We start from the raw sequence: 20,252 nt of genomic DNA, 5'->3' as shown, positions 1-20,252 counted from the left end.
AAATAGACTTTAAAATAAAGACTATTACAAGAGACAAAGAAGGACACTATATAATGATCAAGGGATTGATCCAAGAGGAAGGTATAACAATAGTAAATATTTATGCACCCAACATAGGAGCACCTCAATACATAAGGCAAATACTAACAGCCATAAAAGTGGAAATCGACAGCAACACAATCATAGTAGGGGACTTTAACACCCCACTTTCACCAATGGACAGATCATCCAAAATGAAAATAAATAAGGAAACACAAGCTTTAAATGATACATTAAACAAGATGGACTTAATTGATATTTATAGGACATTCCACCCAAAAACAACAGAATACACATTTTTCTCAAGTGCTCATGGAACATTCTCCAGGATAGATCATATCTTGGGTCACAAATCAAGCCTTGGTAAATTTAAGAAAATTGAAATAGTATCAAGTATCTTTTCCGACCACAACGCTATGAGACTAGATATCAATTACAGGAAAAGATCTGTAAAAAATGCAAACACATGGAGTCTACACAATACACTACTTAATAACGAAGTGATCACTGAAGAAATCAAAGGGGAAATCAAAAAATACCTAGAAACAAATGACAATGGAGATACGACGACCCAAAACCTATGGGATGCAGCAAAAGCAGTGCTAAGAGGGAAGTTTATAGCAATACAAGCCTACCTCAAGAAACAGGAAACATCTCGAATAAACAACCGAACCTTGCACCTAAAGCAATTAGAGAAAGAAGAAGAAAAAAACCCCAAAGCCAGCAGAAGGAAAGAAATCATAAAGATTAGGTCAGAAATAAATGAAAACAAAATGAAGGAAACAATAGCAAAAATCAATGAAACTAAAAGCTGGTTCTTTGAGAAGATAAACAAAATTGATAAACCATTAGCCAGACTCATCAAGAGAAAAAGGGAGAAGACTCAAATCAATAGAATTAGAAATGAAAAAGGAGAAGTAACCACTGACACTGCAGAAATACAAAAGATCATGAGAGATTACTACAAGCAACTCTATGCCAATAAAATGGACAACCTGGAAGAAATGGACAGATTCTTAGAAATGCACAAACTGCCGAGACTGAACCAGGAAGAAATAGAAAATATGAACAGACCAATCACAAGCACTGAAATTGAAACTGTGATTAAAAACCTTCCAACAAACAAAAGCCCAGGACCAGATGGCTTCAGAGGCGAATTCTATCAAACATTTAGAGAAGAGCTAACACCTATCCTTCTCAAACTCTTCCAAAATATTGCAGAGGGAGGAACACTCCCAAACTCATTCTACGAGGCCACCATCACCCTGATACCAAAACCGGACAAAGATGTCACAAAGAAAGAAAATTACAGGCCAATATCACTGATGAACATAGATGCAAAAATCCTCAACAAAATACTAGCAAACAGAATCCAACAGCACATTAAAAGGATCATACACCATGATCAAGTGGGGTTTATCCCAGGAATGCAAGGATTCTTCAACATACGCAAATCAATCAATGTGATACACCATATTAACAAATTGAAGGAGAAAAACCATATGATCATCTCAATAGATGCAGAGAAAGCTTTTGACAAAATTCAACACCCATTTATGATAAAAGCCCTGCAGAAAGTAGGCATAGAGGGAACTTTCCTCAACATAATAAAGGCCATATATGACAAACCCACAGCCAACATTGTCCTCAATGGTGAAAAACTAAAACCATTTCCTCTAAGATCAGGAACAAGACAAGGTTGCCCACTCTCACCACTATTATTCAACATAGTTTTGGAAGTGTTAGCCACAGCAATCAGAGAAGACAAAGAAATAAAAGGAATCCAAATCGGAAAAGAAGAAGTAAAGCTGTCACTATTTGCAGATGACATGATACTATACATAGAGAATCCTAAAGATGCTACCAGAAAACTCCTAGAGCTAATCAATGAATTTGGTAAAGTAGCAGGATACAAAATTAATGCACAGAAATCTCTTGCATTTCTATACACTAATGACGAAAAATCTGAAAATGAAATTAAGAAAACACTCCCGTTTACCACTGCAACAAAAAGAATAAAATATCTAGGAATAAACCTACCTAAGGAGACAAAAGACCTGTATGCAGAAAATTATAAGACACTGATGAAAGAAATTAAAGATGATACAAATAGATGGAGAGATATACCATGTTCCTGGATTGGAAGAATCAACAATGTGAAAATGACTCTACTACCCAAAGCAATCTACAGATTCAATGCAATCCCTATCAAACTACCACTGGCATTTTTCACAGAACTAGAACAAAAAATTTCACAATTTGTATGGAAACACAAAAGACCCCGAATAGCCAAAGCAATCTTGAGAACGAAAAATGGAGCTGGGGGAATCAGGCTCCCTGACTTCAGACTATATTACAAAGCTTCAGTAATCAAGACAGTTTGGTACTGGCACAAAAACAGAAATATAGATCAATGGAACAGGATAGAAAGCCCAGAGATAAACCCACACACATATGGTCACCTTATCTTTGATAAAGGAGGCAAGCATATACAGTGGAGAAAAGACAGCCTCTTCAATAAGTGGTGCTGGGAAAATTGGACAGGTACATGTAAAAGTATGAAATTAGAACACTCCCTGACACCATGCACAAAAATAAACTCAAAATGGATTAAAGACCTAAGTGTAAGGGCAGTCACTATCAAACTCATAGAGGAAAACATAGGCAGAACACTCTATGACATACATCACAGCAAGATTCTTTTTGACCCAGCTCCCAGAGAAATGGAAATAAGAACACAAATAAACAAATGGGACCTAATGAAACTTAAAAGCTTTTGCACAGCAAAGGAAACCATAAACAAGACCAAAAGACAACCCTCAGAATGGGAGAAAATATTTGCAAATGAAGCAACTGACAAAGGATTAATCTGCAAGATTTACAAGCAGCACATGCAGCTCAATAACAAAAAAACGAACAACCCAATCCAAAAATGGGCAGAAGACCTAAATAGACATTTCTCCAAAGAAGATATACAGATGGCCTACAGACACATGAAAGAATGCTCAACATCATTAATCATTATAGAAATGCAAATCAAAACTACAATGAGATATCATCTCACACCGGTGAGAATGGCCATCATCAAAAAATCTAGAGGGGCTTCCCTGGTGGTGCAGTGGTTGAGAGTCTGCCTGCCAATGCAGGGCACATGGGTTCGAGCCCTGGTCTGGGAAGATCCCACATGCCACGGAGCAACTGGGCCCGTGAGCCACAATTACTGAGCCTGCTCGTCTGGAGCCTGTGCTCCACAACAAGAGAGGCCACGACAGTGAGAGGCCCGCACACCGCGATGAAGAGTGGCCCCCGCTTGCCGCAACTAGAGAAAGCCCTCGCACAGAAACGAAGAACCAACACAGCCAAAAATAAATAAATAAATAAATAAATTTATTAAAAATAATCTAGAAACAATAAATGCTGGAGAGGGTGTGGAGGAAAGGGAACACTCTTGCACTGTTGGTGGGAATGTAAATTGATACAGCCACTATGGAGAATAGTATGGAGGTTCCTTAAAAAACTACAAATAGAACTACCATAAGACCCAGCAATCCCACTACTGGGCATATACCCTGAGAAAACCATAGGTCAAAAAGAGTCATGCACCGAGGAAGGAACACTCCCAAACTCATTCTATGAGGCCACCATCACCCTGATACCAAAACCAGACAAAGACACTACAAAAAAAGAAAATTACAGACCAATATCACTGATGAATATAGATGCAAAAATCCTCAACAAAATACTAGCAAACAGAATCCAACAACACATTAAAAGGATCATACACCACGATCAAGTGGGATTTATCCCAGGGATGCAAGGATTCTTCAATATACGCAAATCAATCAATGTGATACACCATATTAACAAACTGAAGAATAAAAACCATATGATCATCTCAATAGATGCAGAAAAAGCTTTTGACAAAATTCAACACCCATTTATGATAAAAACTCTCCAGAAAGTGGGCATAGAGGGAACCTACCTCAACATAATAAAGGCCATATATGACAAACCCACAGCAAACATCATTCTCAATGGTGAAAAACTGAAAGCATTTCCTCTAAGATCAGGAACGAGACAAGGATGTCCACTCTCACCACTATTATTCAACATAGTTCTGGAAGTCCTAGCCACGGCAATCAGAGAAGAAAAAGAAATAAAAGGAATACAAATTGGAAAAGAGGAAGTAAAACTGTCACTGTTTGCGGATGACATGATACTATACATAGAGAATCCTAAAATTGCCACCAGAAAACTGCTAGAGCTAATTAATGAATATGGTAAAGTTGCAGGATACAAAATTAATGCACAGAAATCTCTTGCATTCCTATACACTAATGATGAAAAATCTGAAAGAGAAATTATGGAAACACTCCCATTTACCATTGCAACAAAAAGAATAAAATACCTAGGAATAAACCTACCTAGGGAGACAAAAGACCTGTATGCAGAAAACTATAAGACACTGATGAAAGAAATTAAAGATGATACCAACAGATGGAGAGATATACCATGTTCTTGGATTGGAAGAATCAACATTGTGAAAATGAGTATACTACCCAAAGCAATCTACAGATTCAATGCAATCCCTATCAAATTACCAATGGCATTTTTTACGGAGCTAGAACAAATCATCTTAAAATTTGTATGGAGACACAAAAGACCCCGAATAGCCAAAGCAGTCTTGAGGCAAAAAAATGGAGCTGGAGGAATCAGACTCCCTGACTTCAGACTATACTACAAAGCTACAGTAATCAAGACAATATGGTACTGGCACAAAAACAGAAACATAGATCAATGGAACAAGATAGAAAGCCCAGAGATTAACCCACGCACCTATGGTCAACTAATCTATGACAAAGGAGGCAAAGATATACAATGGAGAAAAGACAGTCTCTTCAATAAGTGGTGCTGGGAAAACTGGACAGCTACATGTAAAAGAATGAAATTAGAATACTCCCTAACACCATATACAAAAATAAACTCAAAATGGATTAGAGACCTAAATATAAGACTGGACACTATAAAACTCTTAGAGGAAAACATAGGAAGAACACTCTTTGACATAAATCACAGCAAGATCTTTTTTGATCCACCTCCTAGAGTAATGGAAATAAAAACAAAATTAAACAAGTGGGACCTAATGAAACTTCAAAGCTTTTGCACAGCAAAGGAAACCATAAACAAGACGAAAAGACAACCCTCAGAATGGGAGAAAATATTTGCAAATGAATCAACGGACAAAGGATTAATCTCCAAAATATATAAACAGCTCATTCAGCTCAATATCAAAGAAACGAACACCCCAATCCAAAAATGGGCAGAAGACCTAAATAGACATTTCTCCAGAGAAGACATACAGACGGCCACGAAGCACATGAAAAGCTGCTCAACATCACTAATTATTAGAGAAATGCAAATCAAAACTACAGTGAGGTATCACCTCACTCCTGTTAGAATGGGCATCATCAGAAAATCTACAATCAACAAATGCTGGAGAGGGTGTGGAGAAAAGGGAACCCTCTTGCACTGTTGGTGGGAATGTAAATTGATACAGCCACTATGGAGAACAATATGGAGGTTCCTTAAAAAACTAAAAATAGAATTACCATATGACCCAGCAATCCCACTACTGGGCATATACCCAGAGAAAACCGTAATTCAAAAAGACACATGCACCCTAATGTTCATTGCAGCACTATTTACAGTAGCCAGGTCATGGAAGCAACCTAAATGCCCATCAACAGACGAATGGATAAAGAAGATGTGGTACATATATACAATGGAATATTACTCAGCCATAAAAAGGAACGAAATTGAGTCATTTGTTGAGACGTGGATGGATCTAGAGACTGTCATACAGAGTGAAGTAAGTCAGAAAGAGAAAAACAAATATCATATATTAATGTATGTATGTGGAACCTAGAAAAATGGTACAGATGAGCCAGTTTGCAGGGCAGAAGTTGAGACACAGATGTAGAGAATGGACATATGGACACCAAGGGGGGAAAACTGCGGTGAGGTGGGGATGGTGGTGTGCTGAATTGGGCGATTGGGATTGACATGTATACACTGATATGTATAAAATTGATGCCTAATAAGAACCTGCAGTATAAAAAAAACAAACAAAACAACTAATACTAAACTTTCATTGGGATATTTGTATGGAAATATGTTAATATAAATGTTTCAGACATTAAAAAAAAAAAAAAAAAAAAGAGTCATGCACCAAAATGTTCATTGAAGCTCTATTTACAATAGCCAGGACATGGAAGCAACCTAAATGTCCATCGACAGAGGAATGGATAAAGAAGATGTGGCACATATATACAATGGAATATTACTCAGCCATAAAAAGAAATGAAATGGAGGTATTTGTAATGAGGTGGATGGAGTTAGAGTCTGTCATACAGAGTGAAGTAAGTCAGAAAGAGAAAAACAAATACAGTATGCTAACACATATATATGGAATCTAAGGAAAAAAAAAAGGCCATGAAGAACCTAGTGGCAAGACGGGAATAAAGACACAGACCTACTAGAGAATGGACTTGAGGATATGGAGAGGGGGTGGGGTGAGATGTGACAGGGTAAGAGAGTGGCATGGACATATATACACTACCAAATGTAAAGTAGATAGCTAGTGGGAAGCAGCCGCATAGCACAGGGAGATCAGCTCGGTGCTTTCTGACCACCTAGAGGGGGGGGATGGGGAGGGTGGGAGGGAGGGATATGCAAGAGGGAAGAGAAATGGGAACATATGGTATATGTATAACTGATTCACTTTGTTATAAAGCAGAATCTAACACACCATTGTAAGGCAAATATACTTCAATAAAGATGTTTAAAAAAAAATACCCTAAACCTAACGCGTACCTTAAACCTAACACGTACCCTATTCTAACCGGTACCCTAAACCGAGCCCTAACCCTAAAACTAACCGTAACCCTAACCCTAACACATAACCTACGACGTACCCGAACCCGTACCCTAAGCCGTACCCTAACCGTAACCCTAACCCTAAGCTACCTTTGACTGTTTCTGCCTCCAATAGATTTCCTAAGCAATAGTGTTTTAAGGAACAGGTTAAAAAGAGAATACTAATGTGATTTCTTTATAATGGGTGTGCCCCTTATCTTATCCTAGTGTCTAAACTCTTCTCCATGGCTGGACCCCAAATAAAATTCCTTTACGTGCTAAGTGGTATCTAGAGAGTGGGATAGGTTTAATAAATTCCCTAAGCCTAACCCGTACCCTAACCCTAACACGTACCTTAATCCTAATCCATACCCTAAACCGAGCCCTAAACCTAAAACTAACCCTTACCCAAACACTAACCCATACCCTACGCCGTACCCGAACCCGTACCCTAAACCTAACCCTAACCCTAATCTATCTTTGACTGCTTCTGTCTCCAGTACATTTCCTAAGCACTAGTGTTTTAAGGAACAAGTTAAAAACAGAATCCTAAAGTGATTTCTTTATAATGGGTGTGTCCCTTATCTTATGCTAGTGTCTAAACGCTTCTCCATGGCTGGACCGCAAATAATATTACTTTACGTGCTAAGTGGTATCTAGACAGTGGTAGAGGTTTAATAAATACCCTAACCCTAACGCATATCCTAACGCTAACCTCTACCATAACTCTAACACGTACCCTAACCCAAACCCTAACCCTAAACCTAACAATAAGCTACCCTTCACTGCTTCTTCCTCCAATAGATTTCCTTAGCACTAGTGTTTTGGGGAACAGGTGAAAAAGATAATCCTAATGTGATTTGTTTATAATAGGTGTGTTCCTTATCTTATCCTAGTGTCTAAACTCTTCTCCATGGCTGGACCCCAATTAAAATTCCCTTACGTGCTAAGGGGTATCTAGAGAGTGGGATAGGTTTAATAAATACCCTAACCCTAAAGTGTACCCTAACCCTAACCCCTACCCTAACCCTAACACATACCCTAGTCTTAACCCGAACAATAAACCGAGCCCTAACACTAAAACTAACCCTAACCCTAACACTATCACATACTCTACGCCATACCCGAAACCGTACCCGAAGCCTTATCCTAAGCCGTACCCTAAACCTAACACTAAGCTACCCTTGACAGCTTCTGCCTCAAATAGATATCCTAAGCACTAGTGTTTTAAGGAACAGGTTAAAAAGACCATCCTAATGTTATTTCTTTATAATGGGTGTGTTCCTTATCTTATCCTAGTGTCTAAACTCTTCTCCATGGCTGGACCCCAAATAATATTCCTTTACCTGCTAAATGGTATCTAGAGAGTGGGATGGGTTTAATAAATACCCTAAGCCTAACGCGTACCCTAACCCTAACCCCTAGCCTAACCCTAATACGTACACTATTCCTAACCCGTACCCTAAACCGTGCCCTAACCCTCAAACTAACCCTAACCCTACCCCTAACCCATAGCCTACGTCGTACCCGAAACCGTACCTGAACCCGTACCCTAAGCCGTACCCTAACCCTACCCTAACCCTGACACTAACCCTATGCTACCCTTGACTGCTTCTGCCTCCAATAGATTTCCTAAACACTAGTGTTTTAACGAACAGGTTAAAAAGAGAATCCTAATGTGATTTCTTTATAATGGGTGAGTTCCTTATCTTATCCTAGTGTCTAAACTCTTCTCCATGGCTGGACCCCAAATAATATTCCTTTACGTGTTAAGTGGTATCTGGAGAGTTGGATAAGTTTAATAAATACCCTAAACCTAACGCGTATCCTATCCATAAGCCCTACGCTCACACTAACTCATATCCTAATCCTAACCCGTACCCTAAACTGAGCCCGAACCCTAAAACTAACGTTAACCCTAACCCTAACCCATACCCTACGCCGTACCCGAACCCTTACCCGAGCGCGTACCCTAAGCCGTCCCCTAAACCTAACATTAACCCTAAGATACCCTTGACTGTTTCTGCCTCCAATATATTTCCTAATCACTAGTGTTTTAAGAAACAGGTTATAAAGAGAATCCTAATTTGATTTCTTTATAATGGGTGTCTTACTTATCTTATCCTAGTGTCTAAACTCTTCTCCATGGATGGAGACCAACTAAAATTCCTTTACGTGCTAAGTGGTATCTAGAGAGTGGGATAGGTTTAATAAATACCCTAACCCTAACACGTACCCTAACCCTAACCCCTACCCTAACCCGAACATGTACCCTAATCCTAACCCATACCATACACCGAGCCCTAACCATAAAACTAACCCTAACCCTAACACATACCCTACACGGTACCTGAACCCGTGACCGAATTAGTATCCTAACCTGTACCCTAACCCTAAACCTAACCTTAACCCTAACCCTAAGGTACCCCTGACTGCTTCTGCCTCCAGTATACTTCCTAAGCACTACTGTTTTAAGGAACAGGTTAAAAAGAGAATCCTAATATGATTTCTTTATAGTGGGTGTGGTCCTTATATTATCCTAGTATCCTAACTTTTCTCCATGGCTCGACCCCAAATAATATTCCTTTAGGGGCTAAGTGGTATCTAGAGAGTGGGATAGGTTTAATAAATTCCCTAACGCTAATGCGTACCCTAGCCCTAACCCCTACCCTAACCCTAACACGTACCCTAATGCTAACCCGTACCCTAAAGCGAGCCCTAATCCTAAAACTAACCCTAACCCTAACCCATAAACTAAGCCGTAGCCGAACCTGTAACCTAAGCCGTACCCTAACCCTTACCCTTACACTAAGCTACCCTTCACTGCTTCTGACTCCTATAGATTCCCTAAATACTAGAGTTTTAAGGAACAGGTTAAAAAGAGAATCCTAATGTGATTTCTTTATAATGGGTGTGTCCCTTATCTTGTCCTAGTTTCTAAAGTCTTCTCCATGGCTGGAACCCAAATAATATTCCATTACGAGCTAAGTGGTATCTACAAACTGGGATAGGTTTAATAAATACCCTAACCCTAACATGTACCCTAGCCCTAACACCTACCCTAAACCTAGCACATATCCTAATCCTAACCCGTACCCTAAACCGAGCCCTAACCTTAAAACCAACCCTAACCCTAACCCTAAAACATACCCTACGCTGCATCCGAACTCGTACCCGAACCTGTACCCTAAGCCATAACCTACCACTAAACCTAACGCTAACCCTAACCCTAAGCTACCCTTGTCTGCTTCTGCCTCTAATAGATTTCCTAACACTAGTGTTTTAAGGAACAGGTGAAAAGGATAAACCTAAGGTGATTTCTTTATACTGGGAGTGTCCCTTATCTTATCCTAGTGTCTAGACTCTTCTCCATGGCGGGACCCCAAATAATATAACTTTACGTGCTAAATGGTATCTAGAGAGTGGGATAATTTTAATAAAAATCCTAATTGTAATGCGTACCCTAATCCTAACCCCTACCCTAACCCTAACACGTACCCTAATCCTAACCCATACCCTAAACCAACCCCTAACCCTAAAAGTAACCCTAACGCTAACACTAACCCATACGTTACGCCGTACCCGAACTCGTACCCGAACCTGTATCCTAAGCCGTACCCTAACCCTAAACCTAACGCTATGCTACCCTTGATTGCTTCTGCCTCCAAAAGATTTCCTAAGCACTGTTGTTTTAAGGAACAGGTTAAAAACAGATTCCTAACATGATTTCGTTATACTGAGTGTGTTCCTTATCTTATCCTAGTGTCTAAACTCTTCTCCATGGCTGGTCCCCAAATAATATTGCTTTACCTTCTAAGTGGTGTCTAGAGAGTGGGATAGGTTTAATAAATACCCTAATCTTAACCCTAAACCTAAGCCGTAACATAAACCTAACCCTAAAACTAAGCTACACTTGACTGCTTCTGCCTCCAATAGATTTCCTAAGCCCTAGTGTTTTAAGGAACAGGTTAAAAAGAGAATCCTAATGTGATTTCTTTATAATGGCTGTGTTCCTTATCTTATCCTAGTGTCTAAACTCTTCTCCATGGCTGGACCCCAAATAATATTCCTTTACGTGCTAAGTGGTATCTAGAGAGTGGGATAGGTTTAATAAATACCCTAACCTTAACGCGTAACCTAACCCTAAACACTACCCTAACCCTAACACATACACTAATCCTAACCCGTACCCTAAACCGAGACCTATCCCTATAACTAACCCTAACCCTAACGCTAACCCATACACTACGCCATAACCGAACCCGTACACGATCCGGTACCCAATGGCGTACCCTAACCCTAACCCTAACCCTAACCCTAATCTACAGTTGAATGTTTCTGCCTCCAATAGATGTCCTAAGCACTAGTGTTTTAAGAAAAAGGTTATAAAAAAATCCTAATGTGATTTATTTATAATGGGTGTGTTCCTTATCTTACCCTAGTGTCTACACTCTTCTCCATGGCTGGACCACAAATGATATTCCTTTACGTGCTAAGTGGTATCTAGAGAGTGGGATAGGTTTAATAAATACCCTAACACTAACGCGTACACTAACCCTAAACCCTACTCTAAATCTAACATGTACCCTAATCCTAAACCATACCATAAACCGAGCCCTAACCCTAAAACTAACCCTAAGCCTAACACATACCTTACACCGTACCCGAACCCGTACCCGAATTGGTACCCTAACCCGTACCCTAACCCTAAACCTAACGTTAACCCTAAACCTAAGGTACCCCTGAGTGCTTCTGCCTCCAATAGATTTCCTAAGCATTAGTGTTTTAAGGAACAGGTTAAACAGAGAATCCTAATGTGATTTCTTTATAATGGGTGTGTTCCTTATTTTATCCTAGTGTCTAAACTCTTCTCCATGGCAGGACCCCAAATAATATTCCTTTACGTGCTAAGTGGTATCTAGAGAGTGGGATAGGTTTAATAAATAACCTAAACCTAACGCGTACCCTAACCCTAACGCCTACACTAACCCTAACACATACCCTAATCCTAACCCGTACCCTAATCCGATACCTATCCGTAAAACTAACCCTAACCCTAACACTAACCCATACCCTACGCCGTAACCAAACCCGTGCCTGAACCCGTAGCCTTAGCAGTACCATAACCCTAACGCTAACCCTAACCCTAACCCTAACCCTAAGATACCCTTGACTGCTTCTGCCTACAATAGATTTCCTAACCACTAATGTTTTAAGGAACAGGTTAAAAAGAGTATCCAATTGTGATTTCTTTATAATGGGTGTGTTCCTTATCTTATCCTAGTGTGTAAACTCTTCTCCATGGCTTGACCCCAAATAATATTCCTTTATGTGCTAAGTGGTATCTAGAGAGTGGGATAGGTTTAATAAATACCCTAACCCTAACGCGTACCCTAACCCTAAGCCCTACCCTAACTCGAACACGTACCCTAATCCTAACCCATACCCTAAACCGAGCCCTAACCCTAAAACTAACCCTAACCCTAATCCATACCCTACACCGTACCCAAACCGGTACCCTAACCCGTACCCTAACCCTAACCCATACACTAACCTTAACCCTAACACTAAGGTACCCCTGACTGCTTCTGCCTCCAATAGATTTCCTAAGCACTAGAGTTTTAAGGAACAGGTTAAGAAGAGAATCCTAATGTGATTTGTTTATAATGGGTGTGTTTCTTATCTTATCCTAGTATCTAAACTTTTCTCCATGGATGGACCCCAAATAATATTCCTTTACGTGCTAAGTGTTATCTAGAGAGTGGGATAGGTTTAATAAATACCCTAAGCCTAATGCGTACCCTAACCCTAACCCCTACCCTAACCCTAACACGTACCCTAATGCTAACCCGAACCCTAAACTGAGCCCTAACCCTAAAACAAACCCTATCCCTAACCCATAACCTAAGCCGTAGCAGAACCTGTACCCTAAGCCGCACCCTAACCCTAACCCTTACACTAAGCTACCCTTCACTGCTTCTGCCTCCAATAGATTTACTAAATACTAGTGTTTTAAGGAACAGGTTAAAAAGAGAATCCTAATGTGATTTCTTTATAATGGGTGTGTCCCTTATCTTATCCTTGTGTCTGATCTCTTCTCCATGGCTGGAACCCAAATAATATTACTTTACCTGCTAAGTGTTATCTAGAGATTGGAATAGGTTTAATAAACCCCCTAAGCCTTACGCCTACTCTAATCCTAACCCCTACCCTAACCTTAACATGTACCCAAATCCTAACCCGTACCCTAAACCGAGCCCTAACCCTAAAATTAATCCTAACCCTAACACTAACCGATACCCTACGCCGTACACGAAAACGTACCTAAACCCGTACCCTAAGCCGTACCCTAACCCTAACCCTAACCCTAAGCTACCCTTGACTGCTTCTGCCTCCAATAGCTTTCCTAACCACTAATGCTTTAACGAACAGGTTAAAAAGAGTATCCTAATGTGATTTCTTTATAATGGGTGTGTTCCTTATCTTATCCTAGTGTGTAAACTCTTCTCCACGGCTGGACCCCAACTAATATTCCTTTACGTGCTAAGTGGTATCTAGAGAATGGGATGGGTTTAATAAATACCCTAACCTTAACGCGTACCCTAACCCTAACCACCACCCTAACCCTAACACGTACCCTAATCCTAACCCATACCCTACACCGAGCCCTAACCGTAAAACTATCCCAAACACTAACCCTAAAGCATACCCAACGCCGTACACGAACCCGTACCCTAAGCCGTACCCTAACCCTAACCCTAAGCTACCCTTGAATGCTTCTGCCTCTAATAGATTTCCTAAGCACTAGCGTTTTAAGAAACAGGTTAAGAAGAGAATCCTTATGTGAATTCTTTATAATGGGTGTGTTCCTTATCTTATCCTAGTGTCTGAACTCTTCTGCATGGCTGGACCCCAAATAATATTCTTTACATGCTAAGTGATATCTAAATTGCGGGATAGGTTTAATAAATAACCTAACCCTAATGCATACCCTAACCCTAACCCCTAACCTAACCCTATCACGTACCCTAATCCTAACCCGTACCCTAAACCGAGCCCTAACCCTAAAACTACACCTATCCCTAACCCATAACCTAAGCTGTAGTGGAACCCGTACCCTAAGCCGTACCCTAACCGTACCCCTAATCCTAAGTTAAACTTCATTGCTTCTGCCTCCAATAGATTTCCTAAGCACTAGTGTTTTAAGGAACAGCTTAAAAAGAAAATCCTAAAGTGCTTTCTTTATACTGGGAGTGTTCTTTATCTTATCCTAGTGTCTAAACTCTTCTCCATGGCTGGATCACAAATAATATTCCTTTACGTGCTAAGTGGTTTCTAGAGAGTGGGTTACCTTTAATATATACGCTAACCCTAATGCGTACCCTAACCGTAACCCTTATCCTAACCCTAACACGTATCCAAATATTAACCCGTACCCTAAACTGAGCCCTAACCCTAAAACGAACGCTAAACCTAACGCTAACCCATACACTACGCCATAACCGAACCCGTACACGATCCGGTACCCAATGCCGTACCCTAACCCTAACCCTAACCCTAAGCTACCCTTGAATGCTTGTGCCTCCCATAGATGTCCTAAGCACTAGTGTTTTAAGGAACAGGTTATAAAGAGAACCCTAATGTGATTTATTTATAATGGGTGTGTTACTTATCTTACCCTAGTGTCTAAAGTCTTCTCCATGGCTGGACCCCAAATAATATTCCTTTACGTGCTAAGTGGTATCTAGAGAGTGGGATAGGTTTAATAAATACCCTAACCCTAATGCATACACTAACCCTAAACCTTACCCTAACTCTAACATGTAACCTAATCCTAACCCATACCATAAACCGAGCCCTAACCCTAAAACTAACCCTAAGCCTAACACATACCCTCCACCGTACCCGAACCCGTACCGGAATTGGTACCCTAACCCGTACCCTAACCCTAAACCTAACCTTAACCCTACACCTAAGGTACCCCTGAATGCTTCTGCCTCCAATAGATTTCCTAAGCACTAGTGTTTTAAGGAACAGGTTAAAAAGAGAATCCTAATGTGATTTCTTCATAATGGGTGTGTTCCTTATCTTATCCTAGTGTCTAAACTCTTCTCCATGGCTGGACCCCAAATAATATTCCTTTACGTGCTAAGTGGTATCTAGAGAGTGGGATAGGTTTAATAAATACCCTAACCCTAACGCGTACCCTAACCCTAACACGTACCCTAATCTAACCCGTACCCTAAACCGAGCCCTAACCCTAAAACTAACCCTAACCCTAACACTACCCCATACCCTACGCCGTACACGAACCCGTACCTGAACCCGTACCCTAAGCCGTGCCCTAACCCTAACCCTAACCCTAACCATAAGCTAGCCTTGAGTGCTTCTGCCTCAAATAGATTTCCTAACCACTAATGTGTTAAGGAACAGGTTAAAAAGAGAATCCTAATGTGATTTCTTTATAATGGGTGTGTTCCTTATCTTATCCTAGTATCTAAACTTTTCTCCATGGCTGGACCCCACATAATATTCCCTTAGGTGCTAAGTGGTAACTAGAGAGTGGGATAGGTTTAATAAATACCCTAAGCCTAACGCATACCCTAACCCTAACACGTACCCTAATCTAACCCGTACCCTAAAACGAGCCCTAACCCTAAAACTAACCCTAACACTAACCCTCACACATATCCTACACCGCACCCGAACCCGTACCCGAATCCATACCCTAACCCGTACCCTAAACCTAAACCTAACCCTAACCCTAACCCTAACACATACCCTGCACCGTACCCGAACCCGTACCCGAATCCATACCCTAACCCGTACCCTAACCCTAAACCTAACCTGAAACCTAACCCTAAGGTACCCTTGACTGCTTCTGCCTCCAATAGATTTCCTAAGCACTAGTGTTTTAAGGAACAGGTTAAAAAGAGTATCCTAATGTGATTTCTTTATAATGGGTGTGTTCCTTATCTTACCTTAGTTTCTAAACTCATCTCCATGGCTGGATCCCAAATAATATTCCTTTACGTGCTAAGTGGTATCTAGAGAGTGGGATAGGTTTAATAAATACCCTAACCCTAACGCGTACCCTAACCCTAATGCCTACCCTAACCCTAACACGTACCCTAATCCTAACCGATACCCTAAACTGAGCCCTAACCCTAAAACTAACCCTAACCCTAACACTAACCCATATCCTAAGCCGTACCCGAACCCGTACTCGATCCCGTACCCTAAGCTGTACGCTAAGCCTAACCCTAACCCTAACCCTAAGGTACCCTTGACTGCTTCTGCCTCCGATAGATTTCCTTAACACTAGTGTTTTAAGGAACAGGTTAAAAAGAGAATCCTAATGTTATTTCTTTATAATGGGTGTGTTCCTTATCTTATCCTAGTGTCTAAACTCTTCTCCATGGGGGAACCCTAAATAATATTCCTTTACATGCTAAGTGGTATCTAGAGAGTGGGATAGGTTTAATAAATACCCTAATCCTAACCCGTACCCTGAACTGAGCCCTAACCCTAAAACTAAGCCTAACCCTGTCTCTAACACATACCCTATGCCATACCCGAACCCGTACCTGAAGCCGTACCCTAACCCTAACCCTAACCCTAAGCTACCCTTGACTGCTTCTGCATCCAATAGATTTCGTAAGCACTAGTGTTTTAAGGAATAGGTTAAAAAGTATATATTAAAGTATGCAAAAAGTATGTATAAAAGTATTAAATATGAAATATATATATATATGTATGTATATATATATATGAGTCACTTTGCTGTACAGCGGAATTTAACCCAATATTGTAAGTCAACTATACTTCAGTATCAATTAGTTTGAAGGCACTTTTATAAATTAGGCCTTATTTCTCTTTTCCTTTCATCCTTGGAAAAATGTTTAACAGAAACTAACCTGGATTACTCTAGGATGAATTCATATCACACAGAACTTTAATTGTTGAACAAACCATTAATACCAGTTACACCATGGGATGTCCTGATCCAATATGAAGTTTGTAAACCTTGTATCAAGCCTGCAGAATGCACTAAATTTGGAAATTCAAACTGCAGTGAAGCCAACTATCCCATGACTTCTCCACAACTAGTTATACAACATCAATTGGAAACCATATACAATCAAATGAATGTAGACAGAAGCAACTATAGCCTTCCTTTTTTTTCCTTTTAGATGAAGACGGTATTTAAGGTGATGTCTTGGGCCGTTTCAGGGTGTTACTCAATTTCCTGGGTATCTCCCATGCACACAGGAGGTACACATGTTATTAAACTTGTTTGTGCAACTATATGAAGGTAGTTAATACCACAAAACTGTATACGTAAAAAGAATTAAATGTTAAAGTCATGTTTTGTATTTTTAATGACAATGAAAAAAAGTGTAGTGCTGATATTTGTTACAAAAATGAACATTAAAAATATTCTTCATGAAAAAAAGCCATACAGAAAAGGCAATCTAGATCCCATGCTCATCTTGTCTGCTTCAAATCCATCAAGGCTGTCCAAATGAGGGGGAAACTCAGTAATGGTTGCAGAAAAAGAAAACTGGATAAGGATGGAAAAACACATTTTCATACAGTTGGGACAGCAGGTGAAAGTTGAAGTGGGGCTGAGTATTAAATTATAATGTAGACATCAGGATTTCCTCATTTAGGGGTTATGTGCTGGTTCCTTGGGCAAAACACACTGAGCATTTTGTGTGAGGTGGCAAATGTGAGTACTTTTGGCCATTACTGAAACTTTTCTGTACATTTTAAATTACTGGTAAGTAAATTACTTTTCTAGACAACCGTGTCAGTATCATGCCAGAAAATCAGACAAGACAGACATCAAATTTTGTTATAGAGGCCAAGACTTACCCAGACCAAGTTCAACCAAAGTTGTGATACTTATTTCCCTTGTAGGAGTCCACATGGTATTAAGAGGCACCGTGGGAAGAGTATATTAGTAGCTACCATGTCTTGGGTCCTGTGGATTACCTGGGGTGCAGTAGAAACTGTGAGATTTTAGTATTGCAATTTTTCACATTACTTCAAAAAATATGTTAAAAAATAAATTCAGTAAATTTGCAAAATATGGAATCAATATACACAAATCAGTTTTGTTTCTATACACTAATAATGAACACTAACAAGAAAAATTAAGAAAACAATCCCATTTACAATTCCATCATAAAGAACAAACTATTTAGGAATAAATTTAACCAAGGGCATGAAAGACCTATACTCAGAAAACTATAAAGCACTGATAAAGAAATTGAAGACACAATAGAAAACAATATTCCATGCTCATGCATCAGAAAAATTACAATTATTAAAATGTTTATTCTATCCAAAGCCATCAACAAACAGTGCCAGGAAAACTAGACACCAGACCCCAAAGAACGACACTGGTCACCATCTACACTGCACATAAAACTAACTAAAAGTGCACAGTATTCCACATTAAACCCTTTCTCTCCTGAGTCCCCTGAAGAAACACCCCACCCACCCAGCAGTCAGCTGCACAGTAAGATTCTCCACACTTGCTCGTTTTTTCCTCTTGTGGAGTCTCCTCACCAGTGGTTCCTGAGAAAACCCAGCTGCTGTCAGTGTGGACAATGCCTCATGGTCCAGAAGCCTAAGCCCTGACAGGAGACAAAGCTCCTGTCTTCTTGTCACAGAGCAAAGTCTGTGGGCAGGGTGCACCTGTGCCCCCAGGGTCAGACAGGTGGGTTCGGCGCCCCCTGTGGGACGTCAGAGAAGTGCCGGGAGTGCCGCACTCACAAACCCAGAGGTCTCATCCGGAAGGCAGTTCTGCTGTATATACTAAGTTTGGAAATCCAAACTGAAATGGAGCCAAGTATCTCACTGTATCTTCTCAAAAGATGGTTAAGGAGCAATTAATTACAAACCATATGTAATGAAATGAATTTAGACACAAGCTTTACAACTTAAACCAAAATTCACTCAAAATTGCCCATAGACAAATTTAAATTACCAAACTATAAAAAATCCTAGAAAAAAAAAGATAATCTACATGACTTTGGGTCTGATGACCTTATTCAGAAAACCGGAAGACAAACCACAAACTGCAAGAAACTATTTCCAAATCACATATCTGATAAAGGATTTGTACTCAAATTATGCCAACGCCATTAAAATTTGGTAAAGATTGAAACACACACCTGGCCCAAGAAGATAAACAGGCAGTAAATAAGCATACAAGAATATACTCAAGATGCTGGTGGAATGCATGTACAACCAACTTTGGAAGACAGTTTGACAATTTTTTCCAAATCTAAAAAGTCTCACCTTAGGATCCAAGAAGTGTACCTCTTGTATTTAGACAACTGCTTTGAAAAACTGTGTTCAAACCCAAACTAGCATCAAGTAATGTACAGCAGCTCTATTCATAATGGCTAAAAACTTATAGATATCAGGATGTCCTTCTGTAGGTGAATTCATAAGAAAATTAGGGCACATACATGTCAAGGAGAGCAGAATACACCACCCCAAAATATGCCCATTTGACAAAAGGATTATTTTGGACTGATTAATAAGAAACAGCAGACCCAGGAGAATCTTTCAAAGCCAAGTAGAAAATGGCCTTTTATGAGGTAAATTTACATTTATTAAGGATATCTCCATTTGTAAGGGTCTGTCCCTCTCTGGACCAGGAATTGAATGATGACTAAATATCAAGAAAAGCTTGTTGGGACTTCCCTCCTGGGCCAGTGGCTAAGGCTCCATGTTCCCAATGCAGGGGGCCAGGGTTCAACTCCTGGTCATGGAACTAGATCCCGCATGCTGCAACTAAGAGCTCACATGCCGCAACTAAAGATTCCACAGGCTGCAACTAAGACCTGGCACAGCCAAATAAATAAATGATTTTTATAAAAAAACCTTGTCAATGAAATAGGCCTGGATGTAAATCTGTGTAACAACCATAACCTTGTTTACTGTGCTCTGCCTAATAACCTCCTTTAAATGGCTTCTTCCATTCCCTAACATCTTTCTTTTGTTCTCAGCAGAAGATAGCATTTAAGGTAACGGCTTGGGCCAATTCAGGGAGTGACTCAGTTTTCCTGGGTATCTTTCAAGTATACAGGAGGTATGCATGGTATGTATTAAACTTCTGATTGTTTTCTCTAGTTCCTCTCTTTTTCATTACAAGGGAGATCTCAATAAAAAACATAGAAGGGTAGGGGGAAAATTATTTTTCCTCTAATATACATGCAATGCAATAGTATTCAGAGATATAAAGGAATGGACCATCAACCCATGCAAAAAAAATAGAT

Source organism: Balaenoptera physalus (assembly GCF_965194825.1).
Source record: "Balaenoptera physalus genome assembly, contig: SUPER_2_unloc_10, whole genome shotgun sequence".
Lineage (NCBI taxonomy): Eukaryota > Metazoa > Chordata > Mammalia > Artiodactyla > Balaenopteridae > Balaenoptera > Balaenoptera physalus.
Note: the sequence above shows the minus strand (reverse complement) of the source record.